Consider the following 9,164-nt stretch of genomic DNA (forward strand, 5'->3'; position numbering starts at 1 on the left):
ACTTATGAGAATGGAAAAGGGTAATTTGTTGAAGGAAAAGGGGCACTTATCAGATTTGAATAGGGGCATTAATCAGATGTGAAAAGGGGCATTTAATGAAAAGGGCCTAATAGCTTGTCAGCTTGTCTGTTTTTTAAATTGTTGTGCTTTTGTTCATAGCAATTTGCATTCCAGTTTTAAATAGCTTTTCCTTTCTCATGAATTTTGGAACATTAATTAATCTAATAACTTTTTGGTATTGAAAACTCCTAGCGAGATATAAAACTTATTTGCTACTTGTCAATTACCTGAATCTTAAATTTTCACCTCTGGAAATATAACAGCTAATTTTGTTTTTTATTTAGGCGATAATTAGGACAATTTCCAGTTTGAAATGTTATTTGAGTAATCACTATTTGTACCTAAAGTCATAACATGCAAGGCAATAATAGATATGTCATTCTATTTACATTACAATCAAGGTAAACTGACAACTGAGCAGTGGGGTGAAAATTTGCAAAGCATGTGAAATAATTGTGACTCTGCTCTACATGGAATAGTATCACGATGTTCTGCATTAATCAACAACTTCTCTTTTTGCAAAGAGGAAGAGAACAAATTTGCAAAATGGGGCAATTTCTCAAAAAAGCTAAGAAAAAGGATTTACAGAAGAACCTACATTAGCTAGCACTTTCTCTTTGAAAAGAGGAAAACTAAGTTTTTAAAATAGGCAATTTTACTTTCATAGTACAACTGAATGATGTGGGGAAGATTCGCACATTGTGTGATTATCCAAAGTTTGCTTTGTAAAATAATTTTGAATGTATAACTTTCATTGATCAGTCATATTGAACCATTCACTTTTTTACGCTTTTCATTTGATAAAAGCTTCATGTGCAAAATCTTGAAACTGTTAAATTCAAGAGCGAATATATAGAAAGAAAGCATTTTATTCGTTCATCTTCTCTGTCTCCAGAGGAGGCTTTTAAAGGTCAAAGCAATCGATGCAAGTCAATATTCGTCGGCCACCTGTCACCACATGTGTCAAAGTCCATTGTTTTAACTTAATGGAAGAGACGAATGTTCAACATGGATTTTTTTTCTTCCTTCTTATTCCTGCCACAGAAATCATTTGTTACTCATTAACACGGCCTGCAGGCTCTGGAGTGGATGTTAAATATTTGATAAGTTTCTGGTTAATGAACCACGGAAGGATTGACATGTGGAAGAAATTATCATGACTGTAAGGGTGCGTTCAAGCGACACTTTTTCACCCTAGAAACACAGTTTCTAAAGACGTTTAGTTTTTAAAATGGTTGCGTTAAAGCGATTTTCGTTGGTCGTAAGAATAAACGTGTTTAAAAACAAACAGAGATCTCAATCATGATTCTATAATATCATTATTGTGGCCTGCTTCCAGTCGATCGTAAACAAATTCAGAAAGCTTGCGACAAAGTTGACCTATACTTCCTGGGTCAAACTGCACAGTGTAATGAGCAGTGGCTGGGCTTGAAATGAGCGAGAATCAGCATGATGAAAAATCTCTCTCGTGTTTTTTAACCACTTTTTGATTTGTGATTCATGTTTGTGATTCTAGCTTTAAAAAAATCGCTTGAACGCACCCCAAGAACAAACAAAGAAGACAAGTGATGGCAGCTAGGTGGTATAGTCTTGATGCTCATTAGGGCAATGTTGATAAGTTGAATCAGGCAAATTAAAAAGAGAGATTGTCATTGTCAAAGTCAGTGATCTTGAAAAGAGGAAATGAGGTCTCTTTGTTTTGAAGGTCTTAAAGTTTCCCATCCCTGATTTTATCTCATTTTGTTTGCTAGCTGTCACTGTATTTGAAGAGAAATATGCATGGGTAAAAGCAATTTCTTATTGTAGTTTGATGTTATTAGATTTTAAAGTTAACTAAAGTTTATGAATTAATGAGCAATTCTAGTTCTATTTAGCATTTTGACATTGTGATGAAAATAGTTCTGCTGTTGATTGATTTGCCTTGGAATATTTTTGTAAAAGACAGCCCCGGATTTCTACAGAAAAATATCAACTCTCAGTCATGATAAGAATAATGATAATCATCAGCGAATTCAGTAATTTTATCTTTTAAAGTGATATTTAAACGTGTAAGGTTGAATGCTGCATGGTTTCCCCCTAAAGATTATTTCAGTAACTGTTAGAAGCAGTTGTGCACAATTAACTTGTAGGAATATGATTGATATGAACATTAACACGTTAAAGAATGTATGTTTCCCTGAGCCCCTCTTCACACCTCTGTGGTTGAGATGATCCCCGCTATCTCTCATTATGATAGACTTTCCCTCCATTCAGACAACCAGAATTCTTTGCATAGCTAAACACCAATCGTATAGCTATTTAGGTTAATTAAATAACTTTTTTCTCTAGTCTGAATGTCTTGTAAAGAAACGTATAGAGAAACGTCATATAACGAAACATCATTTAGCAAAACATATGTTTAAGCGTTACTTCAAACAAAAACTCAAGAAAGAATCAGGTTTTGTTTTAGTCGGAATGTCGTGTACACGTATTGTATGAAAATTGTGTACCTGGGCGGTGCTAATTGTGAGTGCTAACTGGTGATTAGCCAGCTGTCTAGCCACTGTCAACCGATGCGGTCATAATTAGTTACTTTATACATTTCTTCATACAAGGTTGTTATCTAGTGTGTACGCCCTTTTCGCTATACAGGATGATTCTCTATACAATGTTTTTAACTTCAAGTTTTGTATTTTGTACTTCAATTCTATTCAATGCATTAAACTTTTCTCTTATCTGAACGGGCTGTTGGAAGAGCTGATAATGTCGGAGACCAATTACAATCGACAGCAGCGTATTCCAGCCATCCCGTTTCAAATGTCACAGAACAGCTCTATATGTCAGACACACCAGGCAGAAAGCTTCTCGAACCGTTAAAGACGGAATTAACCGCTTATAGATCCAGATGGGAGCAGAATATCCGAGGAACAGATGAGCGACAGTTTCATTGAAATTGGATATAGAATCAGAAAGATATGATTGCTACAGTTGGGATCACTAGTATTGTGGAAAATCTGTTGGTAGCATGGCCATGATGTGTGATGTGTGATGTCATACATACAAAGTTTTTCTGTTTGTTTTTTCTCTTTCAACAAATTTTTCCCTGCTGCAGGAGGACATGTTGAAAATAATTGCATGCTACATGCATGTATACAAAGTTGTATTACTATCGCAATGGAAAAGGGGTCTTTTTTTAGATTTTTTTGAAAATTATTTGTGCGCACAAAATAAATGTCATGTACAGTGTATGACATCACACATCTTATAGTCCATCTTTTAAAAAACATTCTCAATCATTGTGTTTCTCTCTGACTTTTCTCAGCAGACAATATCTTTGCATATGAGCACATCATGTAATGGTCTCCATGCTTTGTTTCCCGTTATGCATCCCTCGTTCAAAGATACAATACCTGTCTGTATATTCATGTACATGTATGAAACTTTTTTAATGTATTCCATGTTCATGTTCATAAAGGTTTGAAACAATTTTTGACAACATAGAAAAAGATAGAAATAAAACTAACTCTCAACCTGAAAGTAAGACTAACCCATACAGATGATGATGATGATGATAAGATGAAATGTCTGCTTCTTTGCATTGTGGAGCACAACATGTGGGAATTAACGCTAGACACAATAAGGATTCGATAATTAAGAGCCATGCCGAAGCTGTGAAACAAAGGTGAGAGCAGGAATACTCAGAAGTTCATTTTCATCACACCTGCTGGGAGCTTGAAGGGCATTATTAACCCTGTGTAATATGGTATGAGTTTAAAGCCTCTTTGGTACCAAACTGATGGTATTCATGAGATAATGAATCTACAAAGAGTCAGAAGGGCATTAGCCAACTTGTCTTCTAGTTTGACTATGATAAGCAGGAATTAACAGTTCTTGATCATGATATTTAATATACCGGTAAATAAATATATTTTTAATATGTTTCTTTATTCACTTAATTGTTTAATGTTTGTAATGTGATAACGATCTTTGTTTTGTTTTGTGCTTTGTTTGTATTCTGTATTTGCTCTTTTCATTACTATGATTGTAATGGGAATCGTTGTGTTTTATTACAAGCCATTGGCTTTTTAATGCAATTTCCCAGGCACAATTTCCCAGGCACAATTTAAGTCTATATTATCTTTGTACTTTATGAAATTAATAACTTGAATTGAATATTTACTGTGTCTGCGAAATGAGACTACAATAGGCCCTGTATTGACACCGATAGGCATTTTCAAATCTAGGCTCTGCTCAAGGCTTTGGGAATTGTGATAAAGTGTCAGACTAGAGTCTAGTGCTTGCATACTATTCTATTCTACTATTACTAAGAGTTATCATATAGCAGGATATGTTTCTGATATTGTAACAAGAGAATACGTCACACAAGCTGATCAGCACTTTTGCTAGAGTACTAGCACATTTATAAATTGGTACCATGAGAGGATTTGAATAGAATTCCACCTTGTCTTTGGAAACTTCATATAGTGACCTATCTTAATGTGAATTTTATAGTGTTATAAAGGGATTATCAATTTGTTTTCAATTTTTTCCAAGACTGCCTTCTTTTGCATATAAAGGTATGACAAGGGATCACCTTTCAGAGGCAGATGAAAGGAATTGATAAGCATCTCGCAGGGGTCTCTTCTCAAGGGAGGAAAAAATAGAATTGAATATTTTGACATTTGGCACATCCGCATGTTTTCAAATAGCAGACAACAGTCGCAATGGAGAATAGCTAGGATCACACCTGTCTTTTAAGCCTTCGTGACCCATTTTACAGTCTTTATTTTGTATGAAACTCATTTGCGTTGTACAGTTTGTTGGAACATACTTTCAGAGAATATTTTCACCAAATATGGTGCCATCTATTATCATTGTCATTGATATTAACAAATTTTGAAATTTTTTCTTATTAATGCCCACTCTTGGCACGCAACAAAATGACAAAGGGTCTTTTTTTAGTGGCAGATAAATAGTTGATAACCATATATCCTGGTCACGTTTTACACGAGGTCAATAGTTAAATTTTTTGAAAGTCAATAACAGATCTGTCTTTCTATGTACCTGTATATCAAAATCAAGGTAAACTGTCAACTGAGCAGTGGAGCGAAAATGTGAAAAACGAAAAAAAACATTATGACTCTGCACTACATGGAATATTATCACGATCTTCCCAACCTGCATTAATCAACATCTTCTGTTTTGCAAAGAGGAAGTTAAATGTGCAAATTGGGGCCATTTTTTATCAACAGAAAAGACGATTTAAGGATAGATTGCACATCATGTTATTATCAACTTTCAGAGTCAGATAAATGATTTGATAAGCATCAGGCAGGGCCAGGTCTCTCCTCAATAGAAACACATACTTTGATATCTGGCACATCTGCATGTTTTCAAATATCCAAAGACAATTTACAGTCACAATACACAATAGGATCACACCCAGTGATCACACCTGTATTTTAAGCCTTTGTGACCCATTTAACAGTCTTTATTTGGTATGAAACTCATCTGTGCTGTATGTTTGAACATAAAAAGAGAATGTTTTGAACCAAACATGGTACCATCTATCATCATTGTCATTGGTATCAACAAATTGTGTAATCTTTTCTTATTAATGCCCACTCTTGGCACTAACAAAATAACAAGGGGTCTTTTTTCAGTGGCAGATAAAGAGTTGATAACCATATATCCTGGTCTTTCTAAAAGAGATCAACAGTAATATATATTTTATTAAAGTTATAACATGCAAGTCAATAACAAATCTTTTATTCTGTCGTAATTGAAATGAAAGTAAATTGACACTGATCATTCAAGCGAAAATTTGAAAAACATGAAAAGCATTGTGACTCAGCAATACATGGAATATTATCACGATCTTAAAACCTGCATTAATCAACACTTTCTGTTTGCAAAGAGGAAGTAAAAATGTCCAAAATGGGGTCAATTTTTTTCATCAAAAAGCAAAGAAAAGAAGATTTAAGGAAGAATTGCACATCTTGGTATTATCACCTTTCAGAGGCAGATACAAGGATTTGATATTAAGCATGTGACAGAGGTCTCTCCTCAATAGAAACAATTTTTTTGATATCTGGCACATCCGCATGCTTTCAAATAACAGTAGACAATAGTCACAATGGAGAATAGGATCACACCTGTCTTTTAAGCCTTCGTGACCGATTTAACACTCTTTATTCGGTATGAAACTCATCTGTGCTGTATATTAGAACATATAAAGAGAATGTTTTGAACCAAACATGGTGCCATCTATCATTGTCATTGATATCAACAAATTTTGTAATCTTTTCTTATTAATGCCCGCTCTTCGCACGCAACAAAATAACAAAGGGTCTTTTTTCAGAGGTTGATAAAGAGTTGATAACCATATATCCTCGTCTTTTTAAAAGAGATCAACAGTAATATATATTTTATTAAAGTCATAACATGCAAGTCAATAACAAATCTTTTGTTCTGTCTACATTGAAATCATGGTGAACTGACAACTGAGCAGTGGAGCAGAAGATTGAAAAACATGAAAAGCATTGTGACTCTGCCCTACATGGAATATTATCACGAGCATAACACCTGCATTAATTAATCAACATTTTCTGTTTTGTAAAGATTGATTGATTGATTTTATTTCATTTCATTTAATAATTGTTTGCACAATAAAGAACATAGTTGACAAAGTAAGATCAAAATTATGAAATGAAACAGGAACCTACTGGAAAGCATAGCTTGTTCTTGTAGGTTTCCAACAGGAAGTAAAAATGGGGGGTTTTTGTCATCAAAAGAAAACAAAATGAAGACTTAAGGAAGAATTGCGCATCATGATATTATCTGAAGTGTGCTTTCTTAAAAAATTAAAATAGAAAGTTTTATACAATTTAATGAAATTGCTGGTAAAGTAATAATCCTTTCACTATACCCTTATAAGGATATCATATAAAACCATGAACATTGTCTGTAGGTCAATTAGACTGTAGTCTTGTAATCTTGTTCTTGAGGAAAATTTTAGAGAACACCCTGGCTTTCAATCTAAGGAGTGAGTTTTGATTCGCAAGGTTTCAACATTTCTGAAGGTGATGTTATGACATTTGAGAGCCAGACAATTATTGCTGTAGTAATATACAGCCCCTGCAGACTTGCAGACGTCAATGTGGTACTTCATTTTCTTTAGTGAGCGCCTCTGCTCGAGATTTTAAATAGAAAGTTTTATTTCTTGGAAGAGTGTATATCTAACCTTTTCAATGGGATCCTTCTCTTTGACTGAGCTACAATTTGGGATCTTCTCATTAAATTTGATCAGAACAGTGATTTACTGTCATGAATTAAATTCAACTGCTTGTTCTTCTTCTTGTTCTTCGTCTTGTTCTTCTTGTTCTTCTTCATTGTTTAAAAGTTGCATAGAATATGTTTCAGTGTAAAAAGTACTTTCTGTTCTCAGGAGCCCTTTATTGAATTAGTATTGTACAATTGGAATTAATGTTGTATTTTTTCTACAGAATCTTTTACAAGAGGTCTTTTAGAGCTTTCCAGAGTTAAATTGCGCACTGCTCATGTGTAGTTTTTTTTACTTTTCCCCTCATATTAGTAATGGGATTAGATATAGATTATTTTAAAGGTTTTTATTTCATTTAAATCCTTGATTACTTTTTTGGCTATACCTCAGAAGTCAGATATTTTGTGCTTGTGTTGGTTGACTCCAGTGGGAGAAGGAAAGCCTTATGTGATGAATTATTCCCCAGATATATAAAACAGTATCAAAACAGATCAAATATAAATCTTTTCCACAATTATATTTCCTCTATTGAGAGCCAGAACGGCATTTTCAGAGATAATAAGAAATGTAATGATGATATATAATATTTATGAGGCGCCCAAACCATTTGAAATCAAATGCTCGAGCGCACTAGTGCAAAAGATGAAATAAAACGGCATCTACATTGTATGCTAAAGAATAACAGAAGTTAGATGGAACATACAGAAAAGAAAGAGAACAATTAATTATATGCCAAATCACACATATACATTTTTAGATCATTAGAGATGTGTCTCCGAGACAGTTTCCCCCACCAACTCTCTGATCAGAGTTTTTGAGATACCTCAGAACATCTTGCAGTTTGTTTCCCCTATTCCTGTACCTCAAAGAATATTCAATGTGATTGCCACTTTACGAGCATCATGATGATATTAACAACTAAGCAAGCTAGGTAACCCCGACTGACTAGGATGGGGCCCTGAGAGCAGGATGAATCGCTGTGTGTGACTGTGGATGCCGTGCAAGCTAATACTGTTTTCATATTCACAATAAAGTCTTGAGAGAATCCACAAGGCATATATTGACTCAATCCGCACCAAAATTTCTGCTGCCTCGCATGTTTGAAGCTGCTGATATACAGCATATTGGCTTTACGAATGAGTTTTCTTACTGTAAATTGTGCATTAATTGTGCTTACTTTCCAATGCTTTCTCATTTTCCTCCACCATTCTCTTGTAAACTGTTCAGTCCATTCATGTGGTTCCATTTTTATTTTTGGAGAATCTGCTTTCAACTTTTGAACTTGCCTATAGCACTCAACACTCCTCTTGAAGTGGGTCGAGAAGTTTGGACTGTCTGCAGATCAAAGTGATGTACACAGCATTCATAGTAGCTGTTTGATCTAGACCGAGTCCAGACTCGACCCTTTTTGGCTCTGAGTGTGAAAGGGGTACTTGATTTGTTTTCTTTTTTTGTACATATCCAAGGGACCCCTGGCTTGGGGGTGGGGGAGTAGGGGGAGGGGGTAAGTAGCTGTGTGAGCATGTATCCATGCATTTACTGATAGCTTCCTGGTACTACCTCATTACACAATGTGAAAAGAGGAGTAGCAAGAAAATGTTGATTTTCAACTCTGCAGAGACTGTGAGCAGTGGGGTAAATAGCTACAGGTGGGGCGCACAGGGCTACCCTGAATTGAAAAATGCAGAAAAATGAGCAAAGAAGGAAAAATGCAAAAAGAGAGGAAAGGAAAGGAAGAGAAAAATGGGAAAATGATGAGAGAAAATAAGAAAAGGAAAGAGAAAAATGGAAAAATTATAAGAGAATATGATTCTCCTTCCCCCCCCCCATTTTTCTTCGTTAT

This window comes from Strongylocentrotus purpuratus, unplaced genomic scaffold (genome assembly GCF_000002235.5).
Source record: "Strongylocentrotus purpuratus isolate Spur 01 unplaced genomic scaffold, Spur_5.0 spur5_scaffold_14, whole genome shotgun sequence".
Lineage (NCBI taxonomy): Eukaryota > Metazoa > Echinodermata > Echinoidea > Camarodonta > Strongylocentrotidae > Strongylocentrotus > Strongylocentrotus purpuratus.